The sequence below is a fragment of the Esox lucius genome, chromosome 5, assembly GCF_011004845.1.
Source record: "Esox lucius isolate fEsoLuc1 chromosome 5, fEsoLuc1.pri, whole genome shotgun sequence".
Classification (NCBI taxonomy): Eukaryota; Metazoa; Chordata; class Actinopteri; order Esociformes; family Esocidae; genus Esox; species Esox lucius.
Genome location: NC_047573.1, coordinates 28,461,023 through 28,475,782, shown reverse-complemented (window position 1 = coordinate 28,475,782; position 14,760 = coordinate 28,461,023). Strand labels below are relative to the sequence as shown.

At 39.1% G+C, this 14,760-nt stretch overlaps 1 pseudogene; it reads right to left on the bottom strand.

Annotated features, from left to right (window-relative positions):
* Positions 1-3,972: 3,972 nt before the first annotated feature.
* LOC105009758 lies at positions 3,973-10,105 on the bottom strand (annotated as a pseudogene).
* Between the last annotated feature and the right edge of the window lie 4,655 nt (positions 10,106-14,760).

Here is a 14,760-nt window from a genome sequence, read left to right as displayed (position 1 = left end):
TATACAATCAATACATCTACATTGGTTACAACAGCTTACAACAGTTAACTAACTCATACAATCACTACATCTACACACTCCAAACAATTTATTGCGAAGTTGAAGCAATATTGAATGACAGGCCTATTACAAGGGCCTCAGATGATCTAAATGACCTGGAAGCTTTGACACCAAATCACATTCTGTTGTTGAAAGGTAAACCAATTATGCCACCAGGATTGTTTGACAGAAAGGATCTGTATGTCAGAAAAAGATGGAAGCAGATACAGTACATGGCAGAACTCTTCTGGAAGAGATGGATTTACCTGCCATTGATGCAACAGAGACAAAAGTGGACACCACTAAGAAGAAATCTTATACCTGGAGATATTGTTCTTGTGGCAGATGCTACAGCTTCAAGAGGATCTTGGATGATGGGGAAAGTTTTGGATGTCAGATCAGATGTGAATGGGGTTGTGCGCTCTGTCCACCTCCAAACGAAGAACAGCATTTTAGAGTGACCTGTGACGAAGCTGTGCCTGCTGCTGGAGGCAGCATTGTGATCACATGAACTGACTTTCTCTCTCTCTTTGTCTGCTCTATCATTCTCTTTCTTGAGGGATGCTGTAATGTTTGCTCAGTTGGAACATATAAACCAGCCAGAACACCGAATCCAGTCTGGAATACAGTCATTTCTTGCTTGCGTACATTACCTGCCCAGGGTGCTTGAAGTTGTCGTTTAAGATTTGATTTAAGTTTAATCTTTCGTCTGTTTGTGACAAATGGCCACTACAGTCATATACATCAGATACAGTGTAACCAGTGTATTGGTCATATACATCAGATACAGTGTAACCAGTGTATTGGTCATATATATCAGATACAGTGTAACTAGTGTATTGGTCATATACATAAGATACAGTGTAACCAGTGTATTGGTCATATACATAAGATACAGTGTAACCAGTGTATTGGTCATATACATAAGATACAGTGTAACTAGTGTATTGGTCATATACATAAGATACAGTGTAACCAGTGTATTGGTCATATACATAAGATACAGTGTAACCAGTGTATTGGTCATATTCATAAGATACAGTGTAACCAGTGTATTGGTCATATACATAAGATACAGTGTAACCAGTGTATTGGTCATATACATCAGATACAGTGTAACCAGTGTATTGGTCATATACATAAGATACAGTGTAACCAGTGTATTGGTCATATACATAAGATACAGTGTAACTAGTGTATTGGTCATATACATAAGATACAGTGTAACCAGTGTATTGGTCATATACATAAGATACAGTGTAACCAGTGTATTGGTCATATACATAAGATACAGTGTAACCAGTGTATTGGTCATATACATAAGATACAGTGTAACCAGTGTATTGGTCATATACATAAGATACAGTGTAACCAGTGTATTGGTCATATAGATAAGACACAGTGTAACCAGTGTATTGGTCATATACATAAGATACAATGTAACCAGTTAATTGGTCATATACATAAGATACAGTGTAACCAGTGTATTGGTCATATAGATAAGATACAGTGTAACCAGTTTATTGGTCATATATATAAGATACAGTGTAACCAGTGTATTGGTCATTTACATAAGATACATAGTAACAAGTGTATTGGTCATATACATAAGATACAGTGTAACCAGTGTATTGGTCATATACATAAGATATAGTGTAACCAGTATATTGGTCATATATATAAGATACAGTGTAACCAGTGTATTGGTCATATTCATAAGATACAGTGTAACCAGTGTATTGCTCATATACATAACATACAGTGTAACCAGTGTATTGGTCATACAGCTAGAACACAGTATGTCCTACAGCTAGAACACAGTATGTCCTAGAACAAAGTATATCCCACAGCTAGAACATAATACGTCCTACAGCTAGAACAAAGTATGTCCTACAGCAAGAACACAGAATGTCCCACAGCTAGAACACAATATGTCCTACAGCTAGAACAGAGTATGTCCTACAGCTAGAACACAGAATGTCCTACAGCTAGAACACAATACGTCTTACAGCTAGAACAAAGTATGTCCTACAGCTAGAACACAATACACCCTACAGCTAGAACACAGTATGTCCTACAGCTAGAACACAATACGTCCTAAAGCTAGAACACAATACACCCTACAGCTAGAACACAGTATGTCCTACAGCTAGAACACAATACGTCCTACAGCTAGAACACAATACACCCTACAGCTAGAACACAGTATGTCCTACAGCTAGAACACAATACGTCCTACAGCTAGAACACAGTATGTCCTACAGCTAGAACACAGCATGTCCTACATCTAGAATACAGAATATCCTACAGCTAGAACACATTACGTCCTACAGCTAGAACACAATACGTCCTACAGCTAGAACACAGTATGTCCTACAGCTAGAACACAGAATGTCCTACAGGTAGAACACAATACGTCTTAAAGCTAGAACAAAGTATATCCTACAGCTAGAACACAATACGTCCTACAGCTAGATCACAGTATGTCCTACAGCTAGAACACAGAATGTCCCACAGCTAGAACACAATATGTCCTACAGCTAGAACACAGACTGTTCTGAAACTTCTATTGACAGAATGTCAGACTTCCTTTAATCACCTGCAGTACATACTGTTGTGTTCCTTGTTAATACACTACCAGACTTTAACTTACCCTTCATGTATAAATGGTCATCTATCTACAGCCGGTCAGGACAGTACTTGTGCAGAATTGATGGTGTCAAGTAAGTGTTGTCTGACTCCAGTCCCACACTGGCAGCAGCTGAGAAGTGCTGGTCCACATTAGACTGGGAGTTGTGTGTATTTGTGTGGTTGGTGAGTTCAGGCACTACTTGAGCCAGGCCTCATTTACCATCATAACAGACCACAAGCCTCTGCTGGTTCTGAGACCAATCCTGATAGATAACAACCCAACTGGAGGCACAAGTGGGCGTTGGAACTGGACCCATTGAGGAGAGATTTACAAATGTAAATGGGAATATGATAAAAATAATTCAGATGTTGTCTTAGCTGCTGGGGGTTTATCTGACACTCATTACCTCATACAACCCCATGGTTAGATGGAATGGTTGAATGTTCTAACAGAACTCCAGTTGACCTGCTGGCTAAGCTTTACTATGGGGTGAGTGGGACAGTTATATGGAGAAGGTGGCTTTAGCCTATAACATTATAACAGACTCAGACCTTATACCTTACCTCTGTCCTCTGAGTCCATCAGGTTGTGTATTATCACAGATTCAGACTATAACAGACTCAGACCTTATATCTTACCTCTTACCTCTTACCTCTTCTTATGATACTCTAATAGTTAAAGCGTGTACGACAAATAACTGAGAGGTTGCTGGTTTGAATCCCTGGACCAACAAGGTAAAAACAAAATCATTTTTGACTTCTTAGAGTCCATAGCCTCTCTGAATGTTTTAGGTACACCATAAGCCACTCTGTAGAAATAATAATAATAATAATAATGTTCACTTTCGTCATTATTTCACACAGCTTTACACTGGTTCTCCTTTAAGTATTCTGGAGCCTTTTTCTGTCTTGTAGGATACTGAACTCTTTACTCTCCTTAGGCTGTCTCTGACCCTGGTTGACTATCTCTGACCCTGGTTGACTGTCTCTGACCCTGGTTGACTGTCTCTGACCCTGGTTGGCTGTCTCTGACCCTGGTTGACTGTCTCTGACCCTGGTTGACTGTCTCTGAACCTGGTTGACTATCTCTGACCCTGGTTGACTGTCTCTGACCCTGGTTGACTGTCTCTGACCCTGGTTGACTGTCTTCAGTGGTGTATTTTCAGAACTCTCAATGTCATCCCCCATGTCACAATCTGTCAGAGTCTGACTATCTCCACTAACTTTGGTGATGAATTTCACCAGCCTATGTTTTAGGACTTTTCCCGTCTAAGGATAATAAATGTTATATGCTAGACTATATGACAGAACATGAGGACATACAGGGACCATTCAATGATCCATTTAAAGATCTTTTTCAATCAAACTCTTTATAATGATGAAAGTTACAGCAAATCCCTCCTTAAGTTTAATTGAAATAAAAATAACAAGTCCCTCTACAACGTGTCCCAAATGTTACATAATTAAACTGGACAGTAATTATAGACAAGTAAAGGTGGAATTTACTACAAAGCATAACATACTGTATACAAATGACTGTTACTGAAAGATTCCCAAATCTATGATCACACATAAAATACTGAACAGATTTTTGCTGAACATGAACCAAAGGTAAATGTTAATTAAATGTAGGAATCAACTACAATCTGCCCCATCAATCAGACTTGATGACAACAGATAAGAGGTTACTCTGTTTACCTGAAATCACCTCACACAGAAACATTCTACACAGTCAATAATTACATTATGTTCAAAACATTTCATAATCAAAATAAAATATGTTTTGTACAACAATGAATAATGCTTTAAATACACATGGCACATATTTACAAATGTATTTCTGTTGACAGATAAACAACCAACTCAAAACAAATCCCATAGTTTAAGAAGAATCTTCTCTGTTAAAATAGTTCAGCAGGGTTGTAGACACTGACTAAACTAAACCTTATGATGATTGGTCCATTTCAGCTGTCAATCTACTCCCTTCACCATTGAGGGGCATGTCTCATTATGTGTTCATTCAGGAACTCAGACCTCTGGCAAAATCTATTCCCCTTGATTTGATTGAAACCTGTGTACATGCAAATGTGTAACTCTATCATGCTGTTCTATATGATATCTGTAATCTTAAATCGATCTATAGCCATCGTCAATCATTCATACATTGATACAAGCAGACTGATAGATGTATCACTGAATAGTTGTCAGTATCTTCACAGATCCATAACAAACATCGAACCCAGGATAGAGTGGCTGAGTGAATGTGGTCTGGACTCTGTGGAGGAGGGTCATTGTGTCAGAGACACTGTAGAAGGACAGAGTTCCTGCCCTGTGGTCCAGATACACTCCTACTCTGGAGGAGCAGGGGACACGGATATCAGTCTTGAGATTATTGTGCCAGAAAGAGCATCTGGATGTAGAACAGGATAACACCCAGGACTGATTATTACCACCAAACCAAAATTCATCACCATCTCCTTTCCTGCTGATCTCTTTATATGAGACGGCTACATCAACCCCTCCCCCACTCCACTCTACCTCCCAGTAACAGACTCCAGACAGACCCTCTCTACACAACACCTGGTAATAGGAGGTAAATCTGTCAGGATGGTCAGGATAGGACTGGACCTTATTACTCCGTGTCACCTTTCTGTTCCCCTCAGACAGACACAGGTACTGATTTGCTGTATTGGGATCCAATGTCAGCTGGCAGGAATCTGAGAAGATGAAAAACAAAGTCAGTGACAATGTCTCTCCCTTACTTTGTGTGTGTGGTGTGTGTATCTCCCTCTGTGTGTGTGTGTGTGTGTGTGTCTGTCTCTGTCTCTCCCTCTGTGTGTGTGTGTCTGTCTGTGTGTGTCTGTGTGTGTGTGTCTCCTATCTCTCTCTGTGCATGCTGGGAGTGGTGTGAGTGAGTGTGGAGTTTTGGCGGCCCTTTTCAATTTATTCATCCTTTTCTCTTGGTGGATTTCTGATTTCTGTGCATGACGGGGCTGTTCAGAAAATCCAAAAAATAATGGATATCATACATCCCAGTGTGTCTTTCACCCATTTTCTGTTTTCTCTGTGTGTTCTTCTGTTTTCCCCCTTTTCTTTATGGAGGTGTTAAAGGTTGGTTCTCTTAATATTAATGGAGGGAGGAATTGAAATAAGAGGGCTTGGGTATTGGAAGTGATTACATAGAAACAACTTAATGTCCTTTTCCTACAGGAGACACATAGTGATGAAGCTAATGATGTTGACTGGGGCATGTGGTGGGGGGGGCAGCATGTGCTTAGTCATGGTACACATTTTAGTACTGGAGTGGCTATTTTGTTTTCCTCTGGTTTGGGGATGACTGTAATATCTATAACTGAAATTGACAAGGGCCGGGTCTTATTGGTCAAGGTGGATGTTATGGGAGTTTTGTTTTATTTTTGAGTGTTTATGCTCCAAATGAGGGAACACAGTGCATTGCTGTATTTGATAAGATAAAGGTTTCTTTATGACAATGTGATCAACAGGGATGTTTGGTTTTGGGGGACTGGAACTGTACAGTGGATTTTACTGTTGATCACACAGGGTTGGAACCTCATCTGAATTCTGTGTCCTGTCTGTCTGGTGTGTTGACTGAGTTTGATCTTTCTGATGTATGGAGAGTGAGAAATGCCAATGTTAGTCAGTACACATGGTTAAAAATGACTGATGGTCAAATGAGCAAGGTTAGACAGGTTATATGTTTCAGAACGCTACTCTAGTAGAGTGGTGTGGTGTGACATGTTTCCTGTGGGGTTTTCAGATCATATTATTATTACTGTTGATTTTTAATTGTCCTGTCCACGACGGTCAATGTCACATTGATATTTTAATATTAAGTTGTTAGAAGATATCATGTTTTATGAAAGGTTTTGTTTTGGGGACGATGGAGGGCTTTGAAAAGGAATTTTGAGTCCTTGAGACAACAGTGGGAGGTTGGGAAGACCCAAATGTGTGTTTATTCAACAGTCTACTGCTCTGTCTAATGTTGAGGTTAGAGAGACTATTAGAGCCCTTGATTGGTTTCGCTATGTGGTCCTCAGTCCCGTGCTTTGAATTCAGCCAACCTTCACTCATGCCTTCGGGGAGTGGGGTGTATGAAGCTGGGGCATCTGATGCAGAACAGATCATTGGAGGAGTTGGGAGAGAGAGCAGGGATCCGGTCTTATCGTTTGGGGAGGAAGGTCGTGGCTGAGTTCTGATTCCTTGCCAGCATCTCATCAATGGTCTGTGGCTGACTTCTTCTTCTCTGATTGGTGGATGGACAGCCTGGATTACGTTTTCCCTGAGCTCAATGTGGTGTTGCTGCTGGGATGTTTGAAGAGGATGTGAAACTTCTTTCATTCAAACCCCTGAGCTGAGGGAGTTCAGGGCTGTGGGGAAGAAGGCCATGTACACTGTGTGTGTGAAGGTGTCCCATGTTTCCTCCCTAGAAGAGGTGAAATCCATGAGGTGGGCGGGTGTGTTTGGTTTAGGTGTTTGTTATTTGAGTGTATTTTAGTATCTTTTGTAAAGGAGAGTCTCTGTCTCTTTGTGTGTGTGTGTGTGTGTGTGTGTGTGTGTGTGTGTGTGTGTGTGTGTGCGCAGTTGTGTGTGTGTGGTTGTATTTCCTCACATGTTAAGAAATCCTCTCTGGTCTTGGGCTCAGCAGTTGGTCCAATCTGACCTGTAGTCACTATGGAGACAGACAGACTTATATATCACAGGTCCACATTAATCATGTCCACTAGTAATCTACATACAGGTAACTAGAGGGGAGATGGACTATAGATGGACTATATTTGTATATAATTGTACATGAGTTCCAGTGGTTCAGGCCAGTCTGTCATGGCTTTGATTTTGGTCACTGACTAGAACCAAGTTGTTAAGGTGACAGTGACTGATATTGAGGTCATTCATACTCTTCTGCTCATTTCCTTATGCTTCCCCCTTTCTTCTTCTCCTATTTTTGTCATTTCTTCTCCTCCTCCTCCACTTTTTGAATAAGTGTTTTGATGACAATATTTTGTATATGGACCATTTGAGTTTTGTCTGATTGTTACCCGCCAAGACAAACAGATATTACAATAATCTATTAATATTGTGTATTTTCTTTCATGATGTCCTCCCCAAAATAATAGTGGTTGCTTTATAACATTAGACGTAGTTCTAAGACAAGTAAAAACAACGTTTAATATTAATAATAATAATTATATTTAATAATTTTGACCAACCTTCCCAAGATATCCTGTCCATTTCCTTTTTGCATACATCCTGTATTTGATGTTTCAGTTCAGAGACTGATTTCTTGACATGCTCAAAGGAAATGTGTGGATAGACAGTGATACTGGGTAAGACCTCAGATCCAGGAGAGACACAGAGAGACTGGAAACTCTACAGAGAGGGATAGTAGCAATAGGTTTTGACAGTGAATTAAGCACCAGTCCATTTCACTGGAAAAGAAGTCAAGAGGGATCCATTACAGAGTATTGTAAGGTAAGTTAGTGATGTCACCTGGAGGAAATGGATGTGATCCTCTGTGTGTTAGAGCTTCTTCAACTCAACATCTCTCCTCCTCAGCTCAGCAACCTCCTGCTCCAGTTGTTCCAAGAGTCCTTCAGCCCGACTCACTTCAGCCTTCTCCTGCGCTCTGATCAGCTCCTTCAACTCAGAGCGTCTTTTCTCAAGGTAGTGGATCAGCTCAGTAAAGATCCTCTCACTGTCCTCCACTGCTGCCTGTGCAGAGTGCTGTTAGCACACAGAGAGAGAAGGGGGTCCAATTTAAGTTAATTCACTCTGTTATCCCCATGATTACATTCAGATTGTAAATGTAAATATACAGTGACAGTCAAATGTTGAGATACACTAATCCATTCAGTGGGTGTGTCCAAACTTCTGATTGGTCCTGTACATGTATTTATATCAGCCACAACACTCACCTTCAGTTTCCACAGTCTGTCTCAACTCCTGAATCTTCTTCTCTCTCTCCCCAATTCTCTTCTGGGATTCCAAATGTTTCTCCCCAAACTGTCTCTGCAGATAAATACATCATAAACAAATGTAATCAGCAAAGTGTAGCAATTTTTAATTATATCACATTTATTAATGTTATCAGGATACGTTCTTCTTTCTTAACATTTTGGTTATAGTCGGAATATATAGTCTGTATATATAGTCGGTACATATTATCACTCTGATCTCAGATCCTTGGTCACCATGTTTGATCCGACTGTCAACTACAGAACGTTGTATCTGAACCAGACGAATAAGATTAAGGCTTTACTTTAACCATCGTTTAACCAGGCAAGTTGATTATGATCCAGTTCCTTTCATATCAACCACCTGGGGAAATGTTACAGGGGAGGCAGAAGCAATTAGGATGAACTGTCTTGATCAGGAACTGACTGACATAGATACAGTATCACCTTGACATTTGGGGGGTCAGAACCAGGGACATTAAAGACATTAGTTAGATTCCCTGACCACTAGGCCACCTTGCCTGTCCTATTCAGTATTGCATTGCACATGAACAAAACGTACCTCAGCCATGTACATCTGTAATACACCAAACCCTCTTATTCCCTATATAGATTCTTACTGAATTCTACTGATTCCAGTCAAAGGGTGAGATTTACATTAGCGTTGTATAATACGTAAGATATAATAGCAATGCGTATGTAAGGTCCTTAGATTTCTCACGGTGTAGCTACAAACACACCCGCAAACAAAATATATTTTATATCAAATACACCCACATCCACACACAACATATATGTTTTATCCAATACTGTAGAGTTCCTGTCTTACTTGTTTCTCAGTCCTTTCTGATGCAGCTGAGACTGTATCATGTCCTTTATGTTCATCCATTGTACAAAGATAACAGATGCACTGCTGATCAGTACGACAGTAAATCTCCAGTAGTTTGTCATGATTAGAACAGATCTTCTCCTGTAGTTGTTTGGAGGCTTGGACCAACTTGTGCTTTTTAAAGGCAGGAGATTCATAGTGAGGCTGGAGGCGAGACTCACAGTAAGAGGCCAGACACACCAGACAGGACTTGACAGCTTTGAGTTTTCTCCCAGTGCAGAAATCACACTCCACATCTCCAGGTCCAGCATAATAATGATCAGGAGGAGAAGCTTGGAGTCTTGTCTTCTTCAGATTCTCCACCAATTCAGCCAGGATGGTGTTCCTGTTTAGAACAGGTCTTGGTATGAAGGTCTGTCTGCACTGGGGGCAGCTGTAGATTCCCTTGTCATCTTCCTGATCCAAACAGTCCTTAATACAGACCATACAGTAGCTGTGTCCACAGGGAATAGTTACTGGATCCTTCAGTAGATCTAAACAGATCGAACAACTAATTGAGCTCACGGCCTCTGTCATTTTTCACACACATACAAACAGAGAAGAAGAACTAGAGATTAGTTTTGTTTTCCTTGAACAGTTTCTTTTCAGAGGAGTGGTTTGTTTTCTGTGACTTCCTGGTTATGTGGTGAACTCAGATGTCAGATATCAGGTCTGGCCTGTAGAGGGCAGTTGCGATCTATCATTGCCAGTCTGTGATCTTCAAGGTCTGGATTATAATTTCTCCCAATACCAGAACAATAATCAGAACAGCTGAAGTAATAGCTTGTGAATGCAGAAAGAGAGTGCATGTCAAACAAATAGAGATCCCACATATTTACTACAACTTTTTCTGTATAACAAACCTGTGAATGGAAGGTTCACAGTGACCTGAGTTAGGTAAGACTGCCATTTGTAGATGTGCCTGTTTATTGTAGTTTTGTCAAGTTGTCGTCTGTGTCTATTGTCTAGACACATCTCTGTGTCTTGCTGTATAGTTTTTATACTGTCATCTACCAGGTAAAAAAAAGAGGGAGATCCAGAAATACAACTTTTCTTGTATTATTGAAAACACCCCTCAGACCTTGTAGTCAACCAATAATTAAATTGGTTAATTTATTTAATATACTCTATCCAATGCAGTTTAGTGCTCTAAAGCTACACAATAAAAAAAAAATCTCCAAACTGAACACTTTGTAATTGTCCTAAACAGATTGTACATTTTCCTTTATTTAATATAAGATACAAATCACATGCATGATTTTCTCAAAACACTGTGCACACCATTCTCAAATGTTTTTACATTAGTTCTTAGAGCCAACCAAAACTTTAATATATCAGGAAAAGACATTTGCAGCTCTTTTTATTGAACTTTACAAAAATGCTGAGGATGTAGGAGAAGAATCAAGAAGAGTTGAGGATGTAGGAGAAGAATCAAGAAGAGCTGAGGATATAGGAGAAGAATCAAGAAGAGCTGAGGATGTAAGAAGAGGAGAAGAGGGAGGAGTAAAGGCAGAAGAGATGGGTACATTGGAGGGCATTGAAATAGTGGAAAGATCAAGAGAAGAAAATATAAGAAGACATGGACAGAGAGGAAGGGGAGGGTTAGGGTTACCAAGGTGTAAGAGGAGGGAGGAGAGTAGAAGGAGGGTACAGACATGTTTTTACTTAAATCAGAGCCACACTTGACCATAAATCATGGCCTCTCCTTGAGAGAGGCTGGGCAGAGAGTTCAGCCCAAAATTAACAGATCCACAGTGGCTTCAAATATCCACACATTTCAGAAGGAAAACAAGTTAGTTACTATACCATTCTACAGTGAAAGTCTATGTTGTTCTGTTTTATGTAGTTCTAGTTTTGCACAGTAAATTGTTCTGCTTGTACAAACATTATTCAGAATTGAAGTTTATGAACATTCAGGTGGACGAACAAGTCTATTTTCAATTGAACTAGAGTATGTCATTGTTGACATGGTAGTCTAGGAAAAAAAAACTCTGCCTCAAAGAAATTCAACAAAAGAATAAAACAGGACAATCAATTATTCCACAATATTCATCAATGCAGTCTCTCCACCATTTATTGTGATCTAAGGAGAAATGCCATCCGAATGAAGCAGGTATACAAAGTGCCCTTTGAGAGGAACTCCGTTAGAGTGAAAGAGTTACGATTCCAGTTTGTTCAAGTACGTGCAACCAATTACTGCACCTTTACTGTGAACACAATGATATTTTTTCCTTGATATTATGTGTCCACTATGTATACTATTCCAATCTAAGTGAAAAGATTCAGGTATCTCTCTGCATAGTGCTGCATCAAAGTGGGGACTCAGACTTCAGCAACTGTTTACAGTAGTATCAACTTTAGAATCAATGCCATTACTGTAAAAAATGAACTTACAGTAGTGTACCTTGTGTTCTTTATACTCTAGAGAATTTTGGAGTTGGGTAGCAGGGCAACTCATAATGAGTACCTGTATATTGATGAAGCTGGTTTCAATCTTCAAAAGGAGGAGAAGAGTGAGAAATGAGATTGGCCATCATGCCACATTTAATGTCCCTGCACAAAGTCAAGGCAACATTACTTTGTGTGCCTCAATTTCTACCACTGGTGTTGTGGCACATAGATCTGTCTTGGGGCCATACAACACAGAAAGGCTCCTACATTTTTTGAACTTCCACAGTAAAATTCTCTTTCCGCAGGGTGATCAGGAGCAAATGGAGTGGAATTTTGTAGTTGTTTGGGACAATGTCCAACTCCAGTGTTCAGCACTGGTGCCAGAGTGGTTTGAGAATCACCCACATTTCAGGATGGTGTTCATTCTACCATATTCTCCTTTCCTGAATCCAATTGAGGGGTTCTTCTCCTCTTGAAGGTGTAAAGTATATGATCGCAACCCTTACAACCAAGTAAGTCTTCTTCAAGCGATGGAAGAGGCCCGTTGGAAAAATTGAGGTACGACCATGTCAAAGATGGATCTAGCATTCACAGCGTTCTTTCCCACGATGCATGACTTGTGAAAATATATGCTGTGGTGTTTATGAAATTCTCTGGCCAGATGTAACTGAGAGGCAGGATCAATAAAGTTCATCGATTCAGTGATTGCAGTACATGTATTTACTTACAGTGGATATAAACATGTACACACCACTTGTGATGTGTAAAAGAATGAGACAAAGATAAATCATGTCAGAACCTTTTCAACCTTTAATGTGACCTATAACATGAACAATTCAATTGAAAAACAAACTGAAATCTTTGAGGGGGAAAACAATGAAATTAAAAAACTATGGAGATAGATTTATAACAACATTTTGTAAACTTGTAAGTAGCTATTCACAAATATATACTGTGTGTAACAAATATATAATGCAACTGTCAAATACAAATCACAGTCAACAAATATGTGCATACAGTTTCACAAACATAGGTAGAAAATCCGAAAACTAATAATTGTTAACAAAAACTAAGAAGGATTAGCAAATAAATTTGAATCCAGTGCACATGCAGTGTTGCAGTCTGACCTACTACTCTTTCAGGAAAAACTGTCATATCTTTCCCTATAACATTTCTGAAAAAGGCTAGCATCCAAAACAATAATCAATACTTGGGCAGAGCCAGGAGCTGCTAGTGCTTGTGCTCCAGTAACACCTTGTCAGATGGCTACACTTACATTAAAATGAAACAACATTCTGCACATGCTGAACTGCTGCCATGTACAGGAAACTCCTACTAGAACAGCTGAACTTTATTTGTGATTAATCAGAGTCACTTTAAATTATGGCTGGTGTGTAATGACTTTAATATGAGTTTGAATGTGATTGGTTATTTCACATTCCACATCCCCAGTTATGAGAGGGTGTTCACACTTATGCAACCAGGTTATTGTGAGATTTTTATTTAAAATGTTCTGATCAGATTAAAATATTTCATGAAATAAAATGCAAATGTATTATTTAAAAATCATACAATGTGATTTTCTGGATTTGAAGTGTACCTATATAAAAAATTGAGACTACATGCTTTGTAAGTAGGAAAACCTGCAAAATCGGCAGTGTATCAAATACTTGTTCTCCCCACTGTACATCACTAAACCTGACATTTTAACAGGGGTGTGGAGACTTTTTATATCCACTGTACGTATTAATTTACAAAATAATCATTTTTGGGGGGCAAAAACTCATTGTTATACAACTGAACTCCTCATTTAAGTACTTCACGAAAAATCTATTTTCATTCAATTATTTGTGTATCTACAGCTGAATTTGTCATCAACTCAACAGAGAACATACTTGTAGATTTGATGTTAGTGTTTATTTTTAATAAATGCATTACTAGAATAAAATGCAATGCTTCATTATGCAGTGAATATTGATCTGTTTCGCCAACATAAGATTGTGTTAATTTTCCTGTGGTAACCCTTTTGAAAGCAGTTACCTGAGTTTGGAGAAATTAGTCAAATTGATTGGGAAAAACAGTAAATAAAAACAAAGCTTGGTCCTCATCCATCATCTTTGAAGAAAACGTACAGGCAGGTGATATCACATTTTATCACGTCAACCACAAATGTGTAAATTGCCCATGCCACCAACATTGCGGGAAACGTTTATATGGGTACATGACCCCCATATAAACACTGGCAATATCTTTCCTGAAAGAATACTGAAAAAATCCTGTACTTTCTGTGCGATAGGAACAGTTGCTCATTGTCCAATGATATTGTCCTGATGCTGTGTTGAGTTTTGTCCACCGTAGTGGTCTTTTGTGGCTCACTACCTACACCTAGGTTGGGTTTGAATCCCACTTAGATCACATACAAATCTGTGGCCTTGTTGATAAGTCCACTTTTCAGGGAAAACAGCAGGCGGAAAAAAGGTCTAAAGAAACTCCTCACAATACTGGATGGCCATAGATTATTTCAATTTTATCCAGCACAGAGAACAAGTCAACAACAAAGCGTCTGTGGGTTGTTTCGATGTCAGTTCCCAAAACACTGTTTTTTATCACTTTGGTATTAATTTGAGAATCTTAATTTCAAAACTCTAGACACAAAACTCACAACTGATGACCAAAATGCAAGTTTGTTTTAACTTTTTCCATCTGATTGGATACAATACACATACATTCTTTGTTGAACAAAAATCACCTTATAGTTTTTTCTCATTTTCTAAAACATGCTTAATGAACCTGGGATCCACTTGATCTTCATCATCACTTTCTTAGCAAGCAGAAGTCTTCTCTTGCCAATGTGTTTAC